Here is a 24,045-nt window from a genome sequence, read left to right as displayed (position 1 = left end):
AGTGTGCATGTCAGCAGAATATTGAAAGAGACATGGATTCAGTCGGCACAACGAGAGGCATCTGATTCAGAAGATTCCGGTGCATGATAATTCGGGTTTAATGACTTTAAAAGCATCATTTTTCTTTTGTGAAGATTCGGTCAGAGAAATGTTTGAAAAAGAATTTTTTGCTGAAAAGGGCTCAGCACTTCATCTTCTTTTTGGCTGTTAGGGCCACACTTCTTTTCGATGGTATTCTTCCAGAATGTATATTTTCTTTGCTGTTTCACAATATCCAGTCCCTTGCACTGCAGTCTATCTCACTGTTTCCAACGTCTCATGTACATGTTACCAGCAATGAACATTTTGAAGCAGACTTCTAAAGCACAGTGTCCAAAATGGTTTATGGATTCAGAGGTAAAGTGCAGAGCACAGATAAGTTATTCAATTAAGGATGCTCCTTCAGTTAACATTTCTTTAGTTGTGCAAATGAAGATCATCAGTCAATTAATGATGTTTTCCCATGAAGGCAGTATAACATTTAATGATTATGCATTTTCTAAGTAAAAGCCCATGTGATTCAGGGCGAAGTGGCAAATTGGATCCAAATTTGGCTCAGAGGCAGGAAGCAAAGGGTAATGTTTGATGGGTGTTTTTGTGACTGGAAGGATGTTTCCAGTGTGGTTCCACAGTTTTCAGTGCCAGATCCATTGCTTTTTATGGTATTTATCAATGATCTAAACTTGAATATAAGTATTATGATTACGAAGTTTTCAGGTGTTATTAAAATAGGCAGTGTGGTTGATAATGAAGAAGAAAGCTGGAGACTCCAGGAAGATATCAATCAACTGATAAGGGGGTAGAGCAGTGGCAAATTGAATTTAATCCAGAGATGTGAGAGATCGCGCATTTGTGGAGGGCTAACAAGGAAAGGGAATACACATCAACTGGTATGACATTGATAAGTGTAGTGAAACAAAGGTAACTGGGATTGCTTGCCCACAGATCCCTGAAGGTAGCTGGCCAGTTGGAAAAGTTGATGAAGAATTCATATGGAATGGTTGCATTTATTGGCAGAAGCAAGGAACAGAAAAGCAAGTGGGTTATGCTAGAACTGTATAAAATTCTGGTTAGGCCACAGCTGGAGTACTGCGTGCAGTTCTGGTCACCGCATTGATGGAAGAACGTGAATACGCTGGAGAGGGTACAGAGGAGATTTACGTAGATGTTGCCGGGAGTGGAGCAACTTTGCTATGAAACGTTTAAAATTCTGACGGGTTTAGACAGGTTAGATGCAGAAAGAATGTTCCCAATGTTGGGGAAGTCCAGAACCAGGGGTCACAGTCTGTGGATAAGGGGTAAGCCATTTAGGACCGAGATGAGGAGAAACTTCTTCACCCAGAGAGTGGTGAACCTGTGGAATTCTCTACCACAGAAAGTAGTTGAGGCCAATTCACTAAATATATTCAAAAGGGAGTTAGATGAAGTCCTTACTACTCGGGGGATCAAGGGTTATGGCGAGAAAGCAGGAAGGGGGTACTGAAGTTTCATGTTCAGCCATGAACTCATTGAATGGCGGTGCAGGCTAGAAGGGCTGAATGGCCTGCTCCTGCACCTATTTTCTATGTTTCTATGTTTCTATGTAGGACAGATTGGATAGGATGGGTTTGTTTTCCTTGGAACAGAGGAGGCTGATGGGCGACCGCATTGAGGTGTATAAAAATAGGAGGGGCCTAGATATTGTTGATTAAAATGGGTCTATTTCACATAGTGGAGTGGTCAACAACCAGGCTGCATAATTTAAAAGTAATTAGTGTAAGGGTTAAAGGGGATTTGAACTGAACATTCTGCATGCAGATGTTTGTGGGGGTCTCAAACTCACTGCCTGAAAGTGTGGTGCAGGCAGAAACCCTCACCACATTTAACCAGTTCTGAGATGTGCACATGAAATGCAATAAGGTGCAGGGGTACACACCTAAAACTGGGCATTTGTTGGCCGGTGCAGATACGATAGGCTTAAATGACTCCTTCCATGCTGTAAACCTCTATGATTATATAATTATCGGTTAGGATTACTTTCATGATGCAAAACGTGGCAATCAGATAATTAATGGTGTTTCCAGTGAAGAAGTGTTCGTGCAAGCTGGGGCTCGAACTCAGGAAGCTGAGATGAAGCATCTTATGAGGCTGCTGTTCGGTGTACGGGGAGCGTTCTCTCGAACGCTGGCATTTTGCAGCCCAGTGAAGAGCGGTAAACCGCTGTTTGATGCTGCATTCTCCGCTTTCCGCCGGCAGCGGCTGATTGGAGAGTGTGGGAGCGGAAGTTAGGGCTTGTCCCGCCCTCACTCACGCTGGAGCTGGGGAAGAGCGATTCGTCGATGGGTTTGTTTGTGGCTTTAATTTTCTGTTGTGAAGCGTGGTGGCGTGGCAGGATACTTTCATAATCTCTCACAGCTGACCTGAATGCACGGAATGTGCAGCTTTGAGATATGGTTTCTCCAGCGTCAGGGCTGGAAACGGGAGGGAGTGAGAGACACTGTGTAGAATTTGAGTGTGAACAGAACTGTAGAGAGAAATCAGCAAATGGAACAGCATCGTGAGACACTGCACTCTGTTAACATTGAACCACTAATGTGAATGATTTAATTTTATCTTATCATTAATTGAACACGTTTGCAAAATGTTCCCGCCCGGTTTCGAACCGCGGACCTTTCGCGTGTTAGGCGAACGTGATCACCACTACACTACGGAAACGCTGTGGCAGTAACATTGTTGGGAACATAACCAGAGCTTTAACCTCAACAGCTGGACTACACGTCTGGAGCTTGTGTCACGAGAATAGAATAACGGTGCTATATTTAGCAAGGTTGTGAGTGTGGCAGGAATTGATCCCGTGTTTCTCTGCCTTTATACATAGGAACAGGAGTGGCCATTCCTCAGCAAGTGGTTAGAATCTGGAATACACTTCTCTAAAGGGCGGTGGAGTCAGACTCAATCTTATCTTTCAAAACGGAGTTGGATAAGTATCCGAATGAAAAAAATTGCACAGCTGTGGGTAAATGACAGGGGAGTGAGACTTGTTGAGAGTTGGCATGGGCTCGACGGGCTGCATCCATTCCCTTATTCATTGATTCGAAAAGTTAGTGGCACATTTAATAGTGTGCATGTCAGCAGAATATTGAAAGGGACATGGATTCAGTCGGCACAACGAGAGGCATCTGATTCAGAAGATTCCGGTGCATGAAAATTCGGGTTTAATGACTTTAAAAGCATCATTTTTCTTTTGTGAAGATTCGGTCAGAGAAATGTTTGAAAAAGAATTTTTTGCTGAAAAGGGCTCAGCACTTCATCTTCTTTTTGGCTGTTGGGCCACACTTCTTTTCGATGGTATTCTTCCAGAATGTATATTTTCTTTGCTGTTTCACAATAACCAGTCCCTTGCACTACAGTCTATCTCACTGTTACCAACGTCTCATATACATGTTACCAGCAATGAACATTTTGAAGCAGACTTCTAAAGCACAGTGTCCAAAATGGTTTATGGATTCAGAGCTAAAGTGCAGAGCACAGATAAGTTATTCAATTAAGGACTCTCCTTCAGTTAACATTTCTTTAGTTGTGCAAATGAAGATCATCAGTCAATTAATGATGTTTTCCCATGAAGGCAGGATAACATTTAATGATTATGCATTTTCTAAGTAAAAGCCCATGTGATTCAGGGCGAAGTGGAAAATTGGATCCAAATTTGGCTCACAGGCAGGAAGCAAAGGGTAATGTTTGATGGGTGTTTTTGTGACTGGAAGCATGTTTCCAGTGGGGTTCCACAGTTTTCAGTGCCAGATCCATTGCTTTTTATGGTATTTATCAATGATCTCAACTTGAATATAAGTGTTATGATTACGAAGTTTTCAGGTGTTATTAAAATAGGCAGTGTGGTTGATAATGAAGAAGAAAGCTGGAGACTCCAGGAAGATATCAATCAACTGATAAGGGGGTAGAGCAGTGGCAAATTGAATTTAAACCAGAGATGTGAGAGATCGCGCATTTGTGGAGGGCTAACAATGAAAGGGAATACACATCAACTGGTATGACATTGAGAAGTGTAGAGGAACAAAGGTAACTGGGATTGCTTGTCCACAGATCCCTGAAGGTAGCTGACCAGTTGGAAAAGTTGATTAAGAAGTCATATGGAATGGTTGCATTTATTGGCAGAAGCAAGGAACAGAACAGCAAGTGGGTTGTGCTAGAACTGTATAAAATTCTGGTTAGGCCACAGCTGGAGTACTGCGTGCAGTTCTGGTCACCGCATTGAAGGAAGAACGTGAATACGCTGGAGAGGGTACAGAGGAGATTTACGTAGATGTTGCCGGGAGTGGAGCAACTTTGCTATGAGGACAGATTGGATAGGATGGGTTTATTTTCCTTGGAACAGAGGAGGCTGATGGGCGACCGCATTGAGGTGTATAAAAATAGGAGAGGCCTAGATATTGTTGATTAAAAGGGTCTATTTCACATAGTGGAGTGGTCAACAACCAGGCTGCATAATTTAAAAGTAATTAGTGTAAGGTTTAAAGGGGATTTGAAGTGAACATTCTGCATGCAGATGTTTGTGGAGGTCTCAAACTCACTGCCTGAAAGTGTGGTGCAGGCAGAAACCCTCACCACATTTAACCAGTTCTTAGATGTGCACATGAAATGCATTAAGGTGCAGGGGTACACACCTAAAACTGGGCATTTGTTGGCCGGTGCAGATACGATGGGCTTAAATGACTCATTCCATGCTGTAAACCTCTATGATTATATAATTATCGGTTAGGATTACTTTCATGATGCAAAACGTGGCAATCAGATAATTAATGCTGTTTCCAGTGAAGAAGTGTTCGTGCAAGTTGGGGCTCGAACTCAGGTAGCTGAGATGAAGCAACTTATGAGGCTGCTGTTCGGTGTACGGGTAGCGTTGTCTCGAACGGTGGCATTTTGCAGCCCAGTGAAGGGCGGTAAACCGCTGTTTGATGCTGCATTCTCCGCTTTCCGCCGGCAGCGGCTGATTGGAGAGTGTGGGAGCGGAAGTTAGGGCTTGTCCCGCCCTCACTCACGCTGGAGCTGGGGAAGAGCGATTCGTCGATGGGTTTGTTTGTGGCTTTAATTTTCTGTTGTGAAGCGTGGTGGCGTGGCAGGATACTTTCATAATCTCTCACAGCTGACCTGAATGCACGGAATGTGCAGCTTTGAGATATGGTTTCTCCAGCGTCAGGGCTGGAAACGGGAGGGAGTGAGAGACACTGTGTAGAATTTGAGTGTGAACAGAACTGTAGAGAGAAATCAGCAAATGGAACAGCATCGTGAGACACTACACTCTGTTAACATTGAACAACTAATGTGAATGATTTAATTTTATCTTATCATTAATTGAACACGTTTGCAAAATGCTTCCGCCCGGTTTCGAACCGCGGACCTTTCGCGTGTTAGGCGAACGTGATCACCACTACACTACGGAAACGCTGTGGCAGTAACATTGTTGGGAACATAACCAGAGCTTTAACCTCAACAGCTGGACTACACGTCTGGAGCTTGTGTCACGAGAATAGAATAACGGTGCTATATTTAGCAAGGTTGTGAGTGTGGCAGGAATTGATCCCGTGTTTCTCTGCCTTTATACATAGGAACAGGAGTGGCCATTCCTCAGCAAGTGGTTAGAATCTGGAATACACTTCTCTAAAGGGCGGTGGAGTCAGACTCAATCTTATCTTTCAAAACGGAGTTGGATAAGTATCCGAATGAAAAAAATTGCACAGCTGTGGGTAAATGACAGGGGAGTGAGACTTGTTGAGAGTTGGCATGGGCTCGACGGGCTGCATCCATTCCCTTATTCATTGATTCGAAAAGTTAGTGGCACATTTAATAGTGTGCATGTCAGCAGAATATTGAAAGGGACATGGATTCAGTCGGCACAACGAGAGGCATCTGATTCAGAAGATTCCGGTGCATGAAAATTCGGGTTTAATGACTTTAAAAGCATCATTTTTCTTTTGTGAAGATTCGGTCAGAGAAATGTTTGAAAAAGAATTTTTTGCTGAAAAGGGCTCAGCACTTCATCTTCTTTTTGGCTGTTGGGCCACACTTCTTTTCGATGGTATTCTTCCAGAATGTATATTTTCTTTGCTGTTTCACAATAACCAGTCCCTTGCACTACAGTCTATCTCACTGTTACCAACGTCTCATATACATGTTACCAGCAATGAACATTTTGAAGCAGACTTCTAAAGCACAGTGTCCAAAATGGTTTATGGATTCAGAGCTAAAGTGCAGAGCACAGATAAGTTATTCAATTAAGGACTCTCCTTCAGTTAACATTTCTTTAGTTGTGCAAATGAAGATCATCAGTCAATTAATGATGATTTCCCATGAAGGCAGGATAACATTTAATGATTATGCATTTTCTAAGTAAAAGCCCATGTGATTCAGGGCGAAGTGGCAAATTGGATCCAACTTTGGCTCACAGGCAGGAAGCAAAGGGTAATGTTTGATGGGTGTTTTTGTGACTGGAAGCATGTTTCCAGTGGGGTTCCACAGTTTTCAGTGCCAGATCCATTGCTTTTTATGGTATTTATCAATGATCTCAACTTGAATATAAGTGTTATGATTACGAAGTTTTCAGGTGTTATTAAAATAGGCAGTGTGGTTGATAATGAAGAAGAAACCTGGAGACTCCAGGAAGATATCAATCAACTGATAAGGGGGTAGAGCAGTGGCAAATTGAATTTAAACCAGAGATGTGAGAGATCGCGCATTTGTGGAGGGCTAACAATGAAAGGGAATACACATCAACTGGTATGACATTGAGAAGTGTAGAGGAACAAAGGTAACTGGGATTGCTTGTCCACAGATCCCTGAAGGTAGCTGACCAGTTGGAAAAGTTGATTAAGAAGTCATATGGAATGGTTGCATTTATTGGCAGAAGCAAGGAACAGAACAGCAAGTGGGTTGTGCTAGAACTGGATAAAATTCTGGTTAGGCCACAGCTGGAGTACTGCGTGCAGTTCTGGTCACCGCATTGAAGGAAGAACGTGAACACGCTGGAGAGGGTACAGAGGGGATTTACGTAGATGTTGCCGGGAGTGGAGCAACTTTGCTATGAGGACAGGTTGGATAGGATGGGTTTATTTTCCTTGGAACAGAGGAGGCTGATGGGCGACCGCATTGAGGTGTATAAAAATAGGAGAGGCCTAGATATTGTTGATTAAAAGGGTCTATTTCACATAGTGGAGTGGTCAACAACCAGGCTGCATAATTTAAAAGTAATTAGTGTAAGGTTTAAAGGGGATTTGAAGTGAACATTCTGCATGCAGATGTTTGTGGAGGTCTCAAACTCACTGCCTGAAAGTGTGGTGCAGGCAGAAACCCTCACCACATTTAACCAGTTCTTAGATGTGCACATGAAATGCATTAAGGTGCAGGGGTACACACCTAAAACTGGGCATTTGTTGGCCGGTGCAGATACGATGGGCGTAAATGACTCATTCCATGCTGTAAACCTCTATGATTATATAATTATCGGTTAGGATTACTTTCATGATGCAAAACGTGGCAATCAGATAATTAATGCTGTTTCCAGTGAAGAAGTGTTCGTGCAAGCTGGGGCTCGAACTCAGGAAGCTGAGATGAAGCATCTTATGAGGCTGCTGTTCGGAGCACGGGGAGCGTTGTCTGGAACGGTGGTATTTTGCAGCCCAGTGAAGGGCGGTAAACCGCTGTTTGATGCTGCATTCTCCGCTTTCCGCCGGCAGCGGCTGATTGGAGAGTGTGGGAGCGGAAGTTAGGGCTTGCCCCCCCTCACTCACTCTGGAGCTGAGGAAGAGCGATTTTCGATGGGTTTGTTTGTGGCTTTAATTTTCTGTTGTGAAGCGTGGTGGCGTGGCAGGATCCTTTAATAATCTCTCACAGCTGACCTGAATGCACGGAATGTGCAGCTTTGAGATATGGTTTCTCCAGCGTCAGGGCTGGAAACGGGAGGGAGTGAGAGACACTGTGTAGAATTTGAGTGTGAACAGAACTGTAGAGAGAAATCAGCAAATGGAACAGCATCGTGAGACACTGCACTCTGTTAACATTGAACAACTAATATGAATGATTTAATTTTATCTTATCATTAATTGAACACGTTTGCATAATGTTTCCGCCCGGTTTCGAACCGGTGACTTTTCGCGTGTTATGCGAACGTGATAACCACTACACTACGGAAACGCTGTGGCATTAAGATTGTTGGGAACATAACCAGAGCTTTAACCTCAACAGCTGGACGACACTTCTGGAGCTTGTCTCACGAGAATAGAATGACGGTGCTATATTTAGCAAGGTTGTGAGTGTGGCAGGAATTGATCCCGTGTTTCTCTGCCTTTATACATAGGAACAGGAGTGGCCATTCCTCAGCAAGTGGTTAGAATCTGGAATACACTTCTCTAAAGGGCGGTGGAGTCAGACTCAATCTTATCTTTCAAAACGGAGTTGGATAAGTATCCGAATGAAAAAAATTGCACAGCTGTGGGTAAAAGACAGGGGAGTGAGACTTGTTGAGAGTTGGCATGGGCTCGACGGGCTGCATCCATTCCCTTATGCTTTGATTCTATAAGTTAGTGGCACATTTAATAGTGTGCATGTCAGCAGAATATTGAAAGGGACATGGATTCAGTCGGCACAACGAGAGGCATCTGATTCAGAAGATTCCGGTGCATGAAAATTCGGGTTTAATGACTTTAAAAGCATCATTTTTCTTTTGTGAAGATTCGGTCAGAGAAATGTTTGAAAAATAATTTTTTGCTGAAAAGGGCTCAGCACTTCATCTTCTTTTTGGCTGTTAGGGCCACACTTCTTTTCGATGGTATTCTTCCAGAATGTATATTTTCTTTGCTGTTTCACAATAACCAGTCCCTTGCACTGCAGTCTATCTCACTGTTTCCAACGTCTCGTATACATGTTACCAGCAATGAACATTTTGAAGCAGACTTCTAAAGCACAGTGTCCAAAATGGTTTATGGATTCAGAGGTAAAGTGCAGAGCACAGATAAGTTATTCAATTAAGGATTCTCCTTCAGATAATATTTCTTTAGTTGTGCAAATGAAGATCATCAGTCAATTAATGATGTTTTCCCATGAAGGCAGGATAACATTTAATGATTATGCATTTTCTAAGTAAAAGCCCATGTGATTCAAGGCGAAGTGGCAAATTGGATCCAAATTTGGCTCAGAGGCAGGAAGCAAAGGATAATGTTTGATGGGTGTTTTTGTGACTGGAAGGATGTTTCCAGTGTGGTTCCACAGTTTTCAGTGCCAGATCCATTGCTTTTTATGGTATTTATCAATGATCTAAACTTGAATATAGGTGTTATGATTACGAAGTTTTCAGGTGTTATTAAAATAGGCAGTGTGGTTGATAATGAAGAAGAAAGCTGGAGACTCCAGGAAGATATCAATCAACTGATAAGGGGGTAGAGCAGTGGCAAACTGAATTTAATCCAGAGATGTGAGAGATCGCGCATTTGTGGAGGGCTAACAAGGAAAGGGAATACACATCAACTGGTATGACATTGAGAAGTGTAGAGGAAAAAAGGTAACTGGGATTGCTTGTCCACAGATCCCTGAAGGTAGCTGACCAGTTGGAAAAGTTGATTAAGAATTCATATGGAATGGTTGCATTTATTGGCAGAAGCAAGGAACAGAACAGCAAGTGAGTTATGCTAGAACTGTATTAAATTCTGGTTAGGCCACATCTGGAGTTCTGCGTGCGGTTCTGGTCACCGCATTGAAGGAAGAATGTGAATACGCTGGAGAGGGTACAGAGGAGATTTACGTAGATGTTGCCGGGAGTGGAGCAACTTTGCTATGAGGACAGATTGGATAGGATGGGTTTGTTTTCCTTGGAACAGAGGAAGCTGATGGGCGACCGCATTGAGGTGTATAAAAATAGGAGGGGCCTAGATATTGTTGATTAAAAGGGTCTATTTCACATAGTGGAGTGGTCAACAACCAGGCTGCATAATTTAAAAGTAATTAGTGTAAGGGTTAAAGGGGATTTGAAGTGAACATTCTGCATGCAGATGTTTGTGGGGGTCTCAAACTCACTGCCTGAAAGTGTGGTGCAGGCAGAAACCCTCACCACATTTAACCAGTTCGTAGATGTGCACATGAAATGCAATAAGGTGCAGGGGTACACACCTAAAACTGGGCATTTGTTGGCCGGTGCAGATACGATGGGCGTAAATGACTCTTTCCATGCTGAAAACCTCTATGATTATATAATTATCGGTTAGGATTACTTTCATGATGCAAAACGTGGCAATCAGATAATTAATGCTGTTTCTAGTGAAGAAGTGTTCGTGCAAGCTGGGGCTCGAACTCAGGAAGCTGAGATGAAGCATCTTATGAGGCTGCTGTTCGGAGCACGGGGAGCGTTGTCTCGAATGGTGCCATTTTGCAGCCCAGTGAAGGGCGGTAAACCGCTGTTTGATGCTGCATTCTCCGCTTTCCGCCGGCAGCGGCTGATTGGAGAGTGTGGGAGCGGAAGTTAGAGCTTGTCCCGCCCTCACTCACTCTGGAGCTGAGGAAGAGCGATTAGTCGATGGGTTTGTTTGTGGCTTTAATTTTCTGTTGTGAAGCGTGGTGGCGTGGCAGGATCCTTTAATAATCTCTCACAGCTGACCTGAATGCACGGAATGTGCAGCTTTGAGATATGGATTCTCCAGCGTCAGGATTGGAAACGGGAGGGAGTGAGAGACACTGTGTAGAATTTGAGTGTGAACAGAACTGTGGAGAGAAATCAGCAAATGGAATAGCATCGTGAGACACTGCACTCTGTTAACATTGAACCACTAATCTGAATGATTTAATTTTATCTTATAATTAATTGAACACGTTTGCATAATGTTTCCGCCCGGTTTCGAACCGGGGACCTTTCGCGTGTTAGGCGAACGTGATAACCACTACACTACGGAAACGCTGGTGCAGTAACATCGTTGGGAACTTAACCAGAGCTTTAACCTCAACAGCTGGACTACACTTCTGGAGCTTGTGTCACGAGAATCGAATAACGGTGCTATATTTAGCAAGGTTGTGAGTGTGGCAGGAATTGATCCCGTGTTTCTCTTCCTTTATACATAGGAACAGGAGTGGCCATTCCTCAGCAAGTGGTTAGAATCTGGAATACACTTCTCTAAAGGGCGGTGGAGTCAGACTCAATCTTATCTTTCAAAACGGAGTTGGATAAGTATCCGAATGAAAAAAATTGCACAGCTGTGGGTAAATGACAGGGGAGTGAGACTTGTTGAGAGTTGGCATGGGCTCGACGGGCTGCATCCATTCCCTTATTCTTTGATTCTATAAGTTAGTGGCACATTTAATAGTGTGCATGTCAGCAGAATATTGAAAGGGACATGGATTCAGTCGACACAACGAGAGGCATCTGATTCAGAAGATTCGGGTGCACGAAAATTCGGGTTTAATGACTTTAAAAGCATCATTTTTCTTTTATGAAGATTCGGTCAGAGAAATGTTTGAAAAATAATTTTTTGCTGAAAAGGGCTCAGCACTTTATCATCTTTTTGGCTGTTAGGGCCACACTTCTTTTCGATGGTATTTTTCCAGAATGTATATTTTCTTTGCTGTTTCACAATAACCAGTCCCTTGCACTGCAGTCTATCTCACTGTTTCCAACGTCCCATGTACATGTTACCAGCAAGGAACATTTTGAAGCAGACTTCTAAAGCACACTGTCCAATATGGTTTATGGATTCAGAGGTAAAGTGCAGAGCACAGATAAGTTATTCAATTAAGGATTCTCCTTCAGTTAACATTTCTTTAGTTGTGCAAATGAAGATCATCAGTCAATTAATTATGTTTTCCCATGAAGGCAGGATAACATTTAATGATTATGCATTTTCTAAATAAAAGACCATGTGATTCAGGGCGAAGTGGCAAATTGGTTCCAAATTTGGCTCAGAGGCAGGAAGCAAAGGGTAATGTTTGATGGGTGATTTTGTGACTGGAAGGATGTTTCCAGTGGGGTTCCACAGTTTTCAGTGCCAGATCAATTGCTTTTATGGTATTTATCAATGATCTAAACTTGATTATAGGTGTTATGATCAAGAAGTTTTCAGGTGTTATTAAAATAGGCAGTGGGTTGATAATGAAGAAGAAAGCTGGAGACTACAGGAAGATATCAATCAACTGATAAGGGGGTAGAGCAGTGGCAAATGGAATTTAATCCAGAGATGTGAGAGATCGCGCATTTGTGGAGGGCTAACAAGGAAAGGGAATACACATCAACTGGTATGACATTGAGAAGTGTAGAGGATAAAGGTAACTGGGATTGCTTGTCCACAGATCCCCGAAGGTAGCTGGCCAGTTGGAAAAGTTGGTTAAGAAGTCATATGGAATGGTTGCATTTATTGGCAGAAGCAAGGAACAGAACAGCAAGTGGTTTATGCTAGAACTGTATAAAATTCTGGTTAGGCCACAGCTGGAGTACTGCGTGCAGTTCTAGTCACCGCATTGAAGGAAGGACGTGAATACGCTGGAGAGGGTACAGAGGAGCTTTACGTAGTTGTTGCCGGCAGTGGAGCAACTTTGCTATGAGGACAGATTGGATAGGATGGGTTTGTTTTCCTTGGAACAGAGGAGGCTGATGGGCGACAGTATTGAGGTGTATAAAAATAGGAGGGGCCTAGATATTGTTGTTTAAAAGGGTCTATTTCACATAGCGGAGTGGTCAACAACCAGGCTGCATAATTTAAAAGTAATTAGTGTAAGGGTTAAAGGGGATTTGAAGTGAACATTCTGCATGCAGACGTTTGTGGTGGTCTCAAACTCACTGCCTGAAAGTGTGGTGCAGGCAGAAACCCTCACCACATTTAACAAGTTCTTAGATGTGCACATGAAATGCAATAAGGTGCAGGGACACACACCTAAAACTGGGCATTTGTTGGCTGGTGCAGATACGATGGGCTTAAATGACTCCTTCCATGCTGTAAACCTCTATGATTATATAATTATCGGTTAGGATTACTTTCATGATGCAAAACGTGGCAATCAGATAATTAATGGTGTTTCCAGTGAAGAAGTGTTCGTGCAAGCTGGGGCTCGAACTCAGGAAGCTGAGATGAAGCATCTTATGAGGCTGCTGTTCGGTGTACGGGGGGCGTTGTCTCGAACGGTGGCATTTTGCAGCCCAGTGAAGGGCGGTAAACCGCTGTTTGATGCTGCATTCTCCGCTTTCCGCCGGCAGCGGCTGATTGGAGAGTGTGGGAGCGGAAGTTCGGGCTTGTCCCGCCCTCACTCATTCTGGAGCTGGGGAAGAGCGATTAGTCGATGGGTTTGTTTGTGGCTTTAATTTTCTGTTGTGAAGCGTGGTGGCGTGGCAGGATGCTTTAATAATCTCTCACAGCTGACCTGAATGCACGGAATGTGCAACTTTGAGATATGGTTTCTCCAGCGTCAGGGCTGGAAACGGGAGGGAGTGAGAGACACTGTGAAGAATTTGAGTGTGAACAGAACTGCAGAGAGAAATCAGCAAATGGACCAGCATCGTGAGACACTGCACTCTGTTAATATTGAACCACGAATATGAATGATTTAATTTTAGCTAATCATTAATTGAACACGTTTGCATAATGTTTCCTCCCGGTTTCGAACCAGGGACCTTTCGCGTGTGAGGCGAACGTGATAACCACTACACTACGGAAATGCTGTGGAAGTCGCATTGTTGGGAACATAACCAGAGCTTTAACCTCAACAGCTGGACTACACTGATGGAGCTTGTGTCACGAGAATAGAATGACGGTGCTATATTTGGCAAGGTTGTGAGTGTGGCAGGAATTGATCCCGTGTTTCTCTGCCTTAATACAGAGGAACAGGAGTGGCCATTCCTCAGCAAGTGGTTAAAATCTGGAATACACTGCTCTAAAGGGCGGTGGAGTCAGACTCATTCTTATCTTTCAAAACGAGTTGGATAAGTATCCGAATGAAAAAAATTGCACAGCTGTGTGTAAATGACAGGGGAGTGAGACTTGTTGAGAGTTGGCATGGGCTCGACGGGCTGCAACCATTCCCTTATTCTTTGATTGTATAAGTTAGTGGCACATTTAATAGTGTGCATGTCAGCAGAATATCGAAAGGTGCGTGGATTCAGTCGGCACAACGAGAGCCATCTGATTCAGAAGATTTGGGTGCACGAAAATTCGGGTTTAATGACTTTAAAAGCATCATTTTTGTTTTGTGAAGATTCGGTCAGAAAAATGTTTGGGAAAATAATTTTTTGCTGAAAAGGGCTCAGCACTTCATCTTCTTTTTGGCTGTTAGGGTCAGACTTCTTTTCGATGGTATTCTTCCAGAATGTATATTTTCTTTGCTGTTTCACAATAACCAGTCCCTTGCACTACAGTCTATCTCACTGTTTCCAACGTCCCATGTACATGTTACCAGCAAGGAACATTTTGAAGCAGACTTCTAAAGCACACTGTCCAAAATGGTTTATGGATTCAGAGGTAAAGTGCAGAGCACAGATATGAGAAGAAGCTTGCAGGGAACATTAAGACGGATTGCAAAAGTTTCTATAGATATGTAAAGAGAAAAAGGTTATTAAAGACAAATGTAGGTCCCCTGCAGTCAGAATCAGGGGAAGTCATAACGGGGAACAAAGAAATGGCGGACCAATTGAACAAGTACTTTGGTTCGGTATTCACGAAGGGGGACACGAACAACCTTCCGGTTATAAAAGGGGTCGGGGGGTCTAGTAAGGAGGAGGAACTGAGGGAAATCCTTATTAGCCGGGAAATTGTGTTGGGGAAATTGATGGGATTGAAGGCCGATAAATCCCCAGGGCCTGATGGACTGCATCCCAGAGTACTTAAGGAGGTGGCCTTGGAAATAGTGGATGCGTTGACAGTCATTTTCCAACATTCCATTGACTCTGGATCAGTTCCTATGGAGTGGAGGGTAGCCAATGTAACCCCACTTTTTAAAAAAGGAGGGAGAGAGAAAACAGGGAATTATAGACCGGTCAGCCTGACATCGGTAGTGGGTAAAATGATGGAATCAATTATTAAGGATGTCATAGCAGTGCATTTGGAAAGAGATGACATGATAGGTCCAAGTCAGCATGGATTTGTGAAAGGGAAATCATGCTTGACAAATCTTCTGGAATTTTTTGAGGATGTTTCCAGTAGAGTGGATAAGGGAGAACCAGTTGATGTGGTATATTTGGACTTTCAGAAGGCGTTCGACAAGGTCCCACACAAGAGATTGATGTGCAAAGTTAGAGCACATGGGATTGGAGGTAGCGTACTGACATGGATTGAGAACTGGTTGTCAGACAGGAAGCAAAGAGTAGGAGTAAATGGGTACTTTTCAGAATGGCAGGCAGTGACTAGTGGGTTACCGCAAGGTTCTGTGCTGGGGCCCCAGCTGTTTACACTGTACATTAATGATTTAGATGAGGGGATTAAATGTAGTATCTCCAAATTTGCGGATGACACTAAGTTGGGTGGCAGTGTGAGCTGCGAGGAGGATGCTGTGAGGCTGCAGAGCGACTTGGATAGGTTAGGTGAGTGGGCAAATGCATGGCAGATGAAGTATAATGTGGATAAATGTGAGGTTATCCACTTTGGTGGTAAAAACAGAGAGACAGACTATTATCTGAATGGTGACAGATTAGGAAAAGGGGAGGTGCAAAGAGACCTGGGTGTCATGGTACATCAGTCATTGAAGGTTGGCATGCAGGTGCAGCAGGCGGTTAAGAAAGCAAATGGCATGTTGGCCTTCATAGCAAGGGGATTTGAGTACAGGGGCAGGGAGGTGTTGCTACAGTTGTACAGGGCATTGGTGAGGCCACACCTGGAGTATTGTGTACAGTTTTGGTCTCCTAACCTGAGGAAGGACATTCTTGCTATTGAGGGAGTGCAGCGAAGGTTCACCAGACTGATTCCCGGGATGGCGGGACTGACCTATCAAGAAAGACTGGATCAACTGGGCTTGTATTCACTGGAGTTCAGAAGAATGAGAGGGGACCTCATTGAAACACATAAAGTTCTGACGGGGTTAGACAGGTTAGATGCAGGAAGAATGTTCCCAATGTTGGGGAAGTCCAGAACCAGGGGTCACAGTCTAAGGATAAGGGGTAAGCCATTTAGGACCGAGATGCGGAGGAACTTCTTCACCCAGAGAGTGGTGAACCTGTGGAATTCTCTACCACAGAATGTTGTTGAGGCCAATTCACTAAATATATTCAAAAAGGAGTTAGATGAGGTCCTTACTGCTAGGGGGATCAAGGGGTATGGCGAGAAAGCAGGAATGGGGTACTGAAGTTGAATGTTCAGCCATGAACTCATTGAATGGCGGTGCAGGCTAGAAGGGCCGAATGGCCTACTCCTGCACCTATTTTCTATGTTTCTATGTTTCTATTCAATTAAGGACTCTCCTTCAGTTAACATTTCTTTAGTTGTGCAAATGAAGATCATCAGTCAATTAATGATGTTTTCCCATGAAGGCAGGATAACATTTAATGATTATGCATTTTCTAAGTAAATGGCCATGTGATTCAGGGCGAAGTGGCATATTGGATCCAAATTTGGCTCAGAGGCAGTAAGCAAAGGGTAATGTTTGATGGGTGTTTTTGTGACTGGAAGGATGATTCAAGTGGGGTTCTGCAGTTTTCAGTGCCAGATCCATTGCTTTTTATGGTATTTATCAATGATCTAAACTTGAATATAGGTGTTATGATTACGAAGTTTTCAGGTGTTATTAAAATAGGCAGTGGGTTGATAATGAAGAAGAAAGCTGGAGACTCCAGGAAGATATCAATCAACAGATAAGGGGGTAGAGCAGTGGCAAATGGAATTTAATCCAGAGATGTTAGTGATAGCGCATTTGTGGAGGGCTAACAAGGAAAGGGAATATACATCAACTGGTATGACATTGAGAAGTGTAGAGGAACAAAGGAAACTTGGATTGCTTGTCCACAGATCCCTGAAGGAAGCTGGCCAGTTGGAAAAGTTGGTTAAGAAGTCATATGGAATGGTAGCATTTATTGGCAGAAGCAAGGAACAGAACAGCAAGTGGGTTATGCTAGAACTGTATAAAATTCTGGTTAGGCCACAGCTGGAGTACTGCGTGCAGTTCTAGTCACCGCATTGAAGGAAGGACGTGAATACGCTGGAGAGGGTACAGAGGAGATTTACGTAGTTGTTGCCGGGAGTGGAGCAACTTTGCTATGAGGACAGATTGGATAGGATGGGTTTGTTTTCCTTGGAACAGAGGAGGCTGATGGGCGACAGTATTGAGGTGTATAAAAATAGGAGGGGCCTAGATATTGTTGTTTAAAAGGGTCTATTTCACATAGCGGAGTGGTCAACAACCAGGCTGCATAATTTCAAAGTAATTAGTGTAAGGGTTAAAGGGGATTTGAAGTGAACATTCTGCATGCAGATGATTGTGGGGGTCTCAAACTCACTGCCTGAAAGTGTGGTGCAGGCAGAAACCCTCACCACATTTAACAAGTTCTTAGATGTGCACATGAAATGCAATAAGTTGCAGGGGGACACACCTAAAACTGGGCATTTGTTGGCCGGTGCAGATACGATGGGCTTAAATGACTCCTTCCATGCTGTAAACCTCTATGATTATATAATTATCGGTTAGGATTACTTTCATGATGCAAAACGTGACAATCAGATAATTAGTGGTGTTTCCAGTGAAGAAGTGTTCGTGCAAGCTGGGGCTCGAACTCACGAAGCTGAGATGAAGCATCTTATGAGGCTGCTGTTCGGTGTACGGGGAGCGTTGTCTCGAACGGTGGCATTTTGCAGCCCACTGAAGGGCGGTAAACCGCTGTTTGATGCTGCATTCTCCGCTTTCCGCCGGCAGCGGCTGATTGGAGAGTGTGGGAGCGGAAGTTAGGGCTTGTCCCGCCCTCACTCATTCTGGAGCTGGGGAAGAGCGATTAGTCGATGGGTTTGTTTGTGGCTTTAATTTTCTGTTGTGAAGCTTGGTGGCGTGGCAGGATCCTTTAATAAAAGCTGACAGCTGACCTGAATGCACGGAATGTGCAGCTTTGAGATGTGGTTTCTCCAGCGTCAGGGCTGTAAACGGGAGGGAGTGAGAGACACTGTGCAGAATTTGAGTCTGTACAGAACTGCAGAGAGAAATCAGCAAATTGAACAGCATCGTGAGACACTGCACTCTGTTATAATTGAACCACTAATATGAATGATTTAATTTTATCTAATCATAAATTGAACACGTTTGCATAATGTTTCCGCCCGGTTTCGAACCGGGGACCTTTCGCGTGTGAGGCGAACGTGATAACCACTACACTACGGAAACGCTGTGGCAGTAGCATTGTTGGGAACATAACCAGAGCTTTAACCTCAACAGCTGGACTACACTTATGGAGCTTGTGTCACGAGAATAGAATGACGGTGCTCTATTTAGCAAGGTTGTGAGTGTGGCAGGAATTGATCCCGTGTTTCTCTGCCTTTATACATCGGAACAGGAGTGGCCATTCCTCAGCAAGTGGTTAAAATCTGGAATACACTGCTCTAAAGGGCGGTGGAGTCAGACTCATTCTTATCTTTCAAAACGAGTTGGATAAATATCCGAATGAAAAAAATTGCACAGCTGTGTGTAAATGACAGGGGAGTGAGACTTGTTGAGAGTTGGCATGGGCTCGACGGGCTGCAACCATTCCCTTATTCTTTGATTGTATAAGTTAGTGGCACCTTTAATAGTGTGCATGTCAGCAGAATATTGAAAGGGACATGGATTCAGTCGGCACAACGAGAGGCATCTGATTCAGAAGGTTTGGGTGCACGAAAATTCGGGATTAATGACTTTAAAAGCATCATTTTTGTTTTGTGAAGATTCGGTCAGAAAAATGTTTGGGAAAAGAATTTTTTGCTGAAAAGGGCTCAGCACTTCATCTTCTTTTTGGCTGTTAGGGTCACACTTCTTTTCGATGGTATTCTTCCAGAATGTATATTTTCTTTGCTGTTTCACAATAACCAGTCCCTTGCACTACAGTCTATCTCACTGTTTCCAACGTCCCATGTACATGTTACCAGCAAGGAACATTTTGAAGCAGACTTCTAAAGCACACTGTCCAATATGGTTTATGGATTCAGAGGTAAAGTGCAGAGCACAGATAAGTTATTCAATTAAGGACTCTCCTTCAGTTAACATTTCTTTAGTTGTGCAAATGAAGATCATCAGTCAATTAATGATGTTTTCCCATGAAGGCAGGATAACATTTAATGATTATGCATTTTCTAAGTAAATGCCCATGTGATTCAGGGCGAAGTGGCATATTGGATCCAAATTTGGCTCAGAGGCAGTAAGCAAAGGGTAATGTTTGATGGGTGTTTTTGTGACTGGAAGGATGATTCCAGTGGGGTTCCGCAGTTTTCAGTGCCAGATCCATTGCTTTTTATGGTATTTATCAATGATCGAAACTTGAATATAGGTGTTATGATTACGAAGTTTTCAGGTGTTATTAAAATAGGCAGTGGGTTGATAATGAAGAAGAAAGCTGGAGACTCCAGGAAGATATCAATCAACTGATAAGGGGGTAGAGCAGTGGCAAATGGAATTTAATCCAGAGATGTGAGAGATCGCGCATTTGTGGAGGGCTAACAAGGAAAGGGAATACACATCAACTGGTATGACATTGAGAAGTGTAGAGGATAAAGGTAACTGGGATTGCTTGTCCACAGATTCCCGAAGGTAGCTGGCCAGTTGGAAAAGTTGGTTAAGAAGTCATATGGAATGGTTGCATTTATTGGCAGAAGCAAGGAACAGAACAGCAAGTGGTTTATGCTAGAACTGTATAAAATTCTGGTTAGGCCAAAGCTGGAGTACTGCGTGCAGTTCTAGTCACCGCATTGAAGGAATGACGTGAATACGCTGGAGAGGGTACAGAGGAGCTTTACGTAGTTGTTGCCAGCAGTGGAGCAACTTTGCTATGAGGACAGATTGGATAGGATGGGTTTGTTTTCCTTGGAACAGAGGAGGCTGATGGGCGACAGTATTGAGGTGTATAAAAATAGGAGGGGCCGAGATATTGTTGTTTAAAAGGGTCTATTTCACATAGCGGAGTGGTCAACAACGAGGCTGCATAATTTAAAAGAAATTAGTGTAAGGGTTAAAGGGGATTTGAAGTGAACATTCTGCTTGCAGATGATTGTGGGGGTCTCAAACTCACTGCCTGAAAGTGTGGTGCAGGCAGAAACCCTCACCACATTTAACAAGTTCTTAGATGTGCACATGAAATGCAATAAGGTGCAGGGGTGCACACCAAAAACTGGGCATTTGTTGGCCGGTGCAGATACGATGGGCTTAAATGACTCCTTCCATGCTGTAAACCTCTATGATTATATAATTATCGGTTAGGATTACTTTCATGATGCAAAACGTGGCAATCAGATAATTAATGGTGTTTCCAGTGAAGAAGTGTTCGTGCAAGATGGGGCTCGAACTCAGGAAGCTGAGATGAAGCATCTTATGAGGCTGCTGTTCGGTGTACGGGGAGCGTTGTCTCGAACGGTGGCATTTTGCAGCCCAGTGAAGGGCGGTAAACCGCTGTTTGATGCTGCATTCTCCGCTTTCCGCCGGCAGCGGCTGATTGGAGAGTGTGGGAGCGGAAGTTAGGGCTTGTCCCGCCCTCACTTATTCTGGAGCTGTGGAAGAGCGATTAGTCGATGGGTTTGTTTGTGGCTTTAATTTTCTGTTGTGAAGCTTGGTGGCGTGGCAGGATCCTTTAATAAAAGCTCACAGCTGACCAGAATGCACGGAATGTGCAGCTTTGAGATATGGTTTCTCCAGCGTCAGGGATGGAAACGGGAGGGAGTGAGAGACACTGTGAAGAATTTGAGTGTGAACAGAACTGCAGAGAGAAATCAGCAAATGGACCAGCATCGTGAGACTCTGCACTCTGTTAATATTGAACCACGAATATGAATGATTTAATTTTCGCTAATCATTAATTGAACACGTTTGCATAATGTTTCCGCCCGGTTTCGAACTGGGGACCTTTCGCGTGTGAGGCTAACGTGATAACCACTACACTACGGAAATGCTGTGGCAGCAGCATTGTTGGGAACATAACCAGAGCTTTAACCTCAACAGCTGGACTACACTTATGGAGCTTGTGTCACGAGAATAGAATGACGGTGCGAAATTTAGCAAGGTTGTGAGTGTGGCAGGAATTGATCCCGTGTTTCTCTGCCTTTATACAGAGGAACAGGAGTGGCCATTCCTCAGCAAGTGGTTAAAATCTGGAATACACTGCTCTAAAGGGCGGTGGAGTCAGACTCATTCTTATCTTTCAAAACGAGTTGGATAATTATCCGAATGAAAAAAATTGCACAGCTGTGTGTAAATGACAGGGGAGTGAGACTTGTTGAGAGTTGGCATGGGCTCGACGGGCTGCAACCATTCCCTTATTCTTTGATTGTATAAGTTAGTGGCACATTTAATAGTGTGCATGTCAGCAGAATATCGAAAGGGGCGTGGATTCAGTCGGCACAACGAGAGGCATCTGATTCAGAAGATTTGGGTGCACGAAAATTCGGGTTTAATGACTTTAAAAGCATCATTTTTGTTTTGTGAAGATTCGGTCAGAAAAATGCTTGGGAAAAGAATTTTTTGCTGAAAAGGGCTCAGCACTTCATCTTCTTTTTGGCTGTTAGGGTCACACTTCTTTTCGATGGTATTCTTCCAGAATGTATATTTTCTTTGCTGTTTCACAATAACCAGTCCCTTGCACTACAGTCTATCTCACTGTTTCCAACGTCCCATGTACATGTTACCTGCAAGGAACATTTTGAAGCAGACTTCTAAAGCACACTGTCCAAAATGGTTTATGGATTCAGAGGTAAAGTGCAGAGCACAGATAAGTTATTCAATTAAGGACTCTCCTTCAGTTAACATTTCTTTAGTTGTGCAAATGAAGATCATCAGTCAATTAATGATGTTTTCCCATGAAGGCAGGATAACATTTAATGATTATGCATTTTCTAAGTAAATGCCCATGTGATTCAGGGCGAAGTGGCATATTGGATCCAAATTTGGCTCAGAGGCAGTAAGCAAAGGGTAATGTTTGATGGGTGTTTTTGTGACTGGAAGGATGATTCCAGTGGGGTTCTGCAGTTTTCAGTGCCAGATCCATTGCTTTTTATGGTATTTATCAATGATCTAAACTTGAATATAGGTGTTATGATTACGAAGTTTTCAGGTGTTATTAAAATAGGCAGTGGGTTGATAATGAAGAAGAAAGCTGGAGACTCCAGGAAGATATCAATCAACAGATAAGGGGGTAGAGCAGTGGCAAATGGAATTTAATCCAGAGATGTTAGTGATAGCGCATTTGTGGAGGGCTAACAAGGAAAGGGAATACACATCAACTGGTATGACATTGAGAAGTGTAGAGGAACAAAGGTAACTGGCATTGCTTGTCCGCAGATCCCTGAAGGTAGCTGGCCAGTTGGAAAAGTTGGTTAAGAAGTCATATGGAATGGTAGCATTTATTGGCAGAAGCAAGGAACAGAACAGCAAGTGGGTTATGCTAGAACTGTATAAAATTCTGGTTAGGCCACAGCTGGAGTACTGCGTGCAGTTCTAGTCACCGCATTGAAGGAAGGACGTGAATACGCTGGAGAGGGTACAGAGGAGATTTACGTAGTTGTTGCCGGGAGTGGAGCAACTTTGCTATGAGGACAGATTGGATAGGATGGGTTTGTTTTCCTTGGAACAGAGGAGGCTGATGGGCGACAGTATTGAGGTGTATAAAAATAGGAGGGGCCTAGATATTGTTGTTTAAAAGGGTCTATTTCACATAGCGGAGTGGTCAACAACCAGGCTGCATAATTTAAAAGTAATTAGTGTAAGGGTTAAAGGGGATTTGAAGTGAACATTCTGCGTGCAGATGTTTGTGGGGGTCTCAAACTCACTGCCTGAAAGTGTGGTGCAGGCAGAAACCCTCACCACATTTAACAAGTTCTTAGATGTGCACATGAAATGCAATAAGGTGCAGGGGAACACACCTAAAACTGGGCATTTGTTGGCCGGTGCAGATACGATGGGCTTAAATGACTCCGTCCATGCTGTAAACCTCTATGATTATATAATTATCGGTTAGGATTACTTTCATGATGCAAAACGTGGCAATCAGATAATTAATGGTGTTTCCAGTGAAGAAGTGTTCGTGCAAGCTGGGGCTCGAACTCAGGAAGCTGAGATGAAGCATCTTATGAGGCTGCTGTTCGGTGTACGGGGAGCGTTGTCTCGAACGGTGGCATTTTGCAGCCCAGTGAAGGGCGGTAAACCGCTGTTTGATGCTGCATTCTCCGCTTTCCGCCGGCAGCGGCTGATTGGAGAGTGTGGGAGCGGAAGTTAGGGCTTGTCCCACCCTCACTTATTCTGGAGCTGGGGAAGAGCGATTAGTCGATGGGTTTGTTTGTGGCTTTAATTTTCTGTTGTGAAGCTTGGTGGCGTGGCAGGATCCTTTAATAAAAGCTGACAGCTGACCTGAATGCACGGAATGTGCAGCTTTGAGATATGGTTTCTCCAGCGTCAGGGCTGGAAACGGGAGGGAGTGAGAGACACTGTGAAGAATTTGAGTGTGAACAGAACGGTAGAGAGAAATCAGCAAATGGACCAGCATCGTGAGACACTGCACTCTGTTAATATTGAACCACTAATATGAATGGTTTAATTTTATCTAATCATTAATTGAACACGTTTGCATAATGTTTCCGCCCGGTTTCGAACCGGGGACCTTTCACGTGTTAGGCGAACGTGATAACCACTACGCTACAGAAATGCTGTGGCAGTAGCATTGTTGGGAACATAACCAGAGCTTTAACCTCAACAGCTGGACTACACTTATGGAGCTTGTGTCACGAGAATAGAATGACGGTGCGAAATTTAGCATGGTTGTGAGTGTGGCAGGAATTGATCCCGTGTTTCTCTGCCTTTATACATAGGAACAGGAGTGGCCATTCCTCAGCAAGTGGTTAAAATCTGGAA

At 43.6% G+C, this 24,045-nt stretch overlaps 8 non-coding genes across 8 annotated transcripts; all 8 read right to left on the bottom strand.

Annotated features, from left to right (window-relative positions):
• Positions 1-2,660: 2,660 nt before the first annotated feature.
• trnav-aac (transfer RNA valine (anticodon AAC)) lies at positions 2,661-2,733 on the bottom strand. The gene has a single exon. It is a non-coding gene; the product is annotated as a tRNA-Val (tRNA).
• A 2,673-nt stretch (positions 2,734-5,406) lies between these two features.
• Positions 5,407-5,479, bottom strand: trnav-aac (transfer RNA valine (anticodon AAC)). The gene has a single exon. It is a non-coding gene; the product is annotated as a tRNA-Val (tRNA).
• Positions 5,480-8,150: 2,671 nt separating this feature from the next.
• On the bottom strand, positions 8,151-8,223 carry trnav-aac (transfer RNA valine (anticodon AAC)). Its single transcript has one exon. It is a non-coding gene; the product is annotated as a tRNA-Val (tRNA).
• Positions 8,224-10,897: 2,674 nt separating this feature from the next.
• trnav-aac (transfer RNA valine (anticodon AAC)) lies at positions 10,898-10,970 on the bottom strand. The gene has a single exon. It is a non-coding gene; the product is annotated as a tRNA-Val (tRNA).
• Positions 10,971-13,641: 2,671 nt separating this feature from the next.
• Positions 13,642-13,714, bottom strand: trnav-cac (transfer RNA valine (anticodon CAC)). Its single transcript has one exon. It is a non-coding gene; the product is annotated as a tRNA-Val (tRNA).
• A 4,561-nt stretch (positions 13,715-18,275) lies between these two features.
• On the bottom strand, positions 18,276-18,348 carry trnav-cac (transfer RNA valine (anticodon CAC)). The gene has a single exon. It is a non-coding gene; the product is annotated as a tRNA-Val (tRNA).
• Positions 18,349-21,020: 2,672 nt separating this feature from the next.
• trnav-cac (transfer RNA valine (anticodon CAC)) lies at positions 21,021-21,093 on the bottom strand. Its single transcript has one exon. It is a non-coding gene; the product is annotated as a tRNA-Val (tRNA).
• A 2,673-nt stretch (positions 21,094-23,766) lies between these two features.
• On the bottom strand, positions 23,767-23,839 carry trnav-aac (transfer RNA valine (anticodon AAC)). The gene has a single exon. It is a non-coding gene; the product is annotated as a tRNA-Val (tRNA).
• Positions 23,840-24,045: the final 206 nt, after the last annotated feature.

This window comes from Pristiophorus japonicus, chromosome 3, assembly GCF_044704955.1.
Source record: "Pristiophorus japonicus isolate sPriJap1 chromosome 3, sPriJap1.hap1, whole genome shotgun sequence".
Taxonomy (NCBI): Eukaryota; Metazoa; Chordata; class Chondrichthyes; family Pristiophoridae; genus Pristiophorus; species Pristiophorus japonicus.
This window is presented reverse-complemented; position numbering and strand designations above follow the sequence as displayed.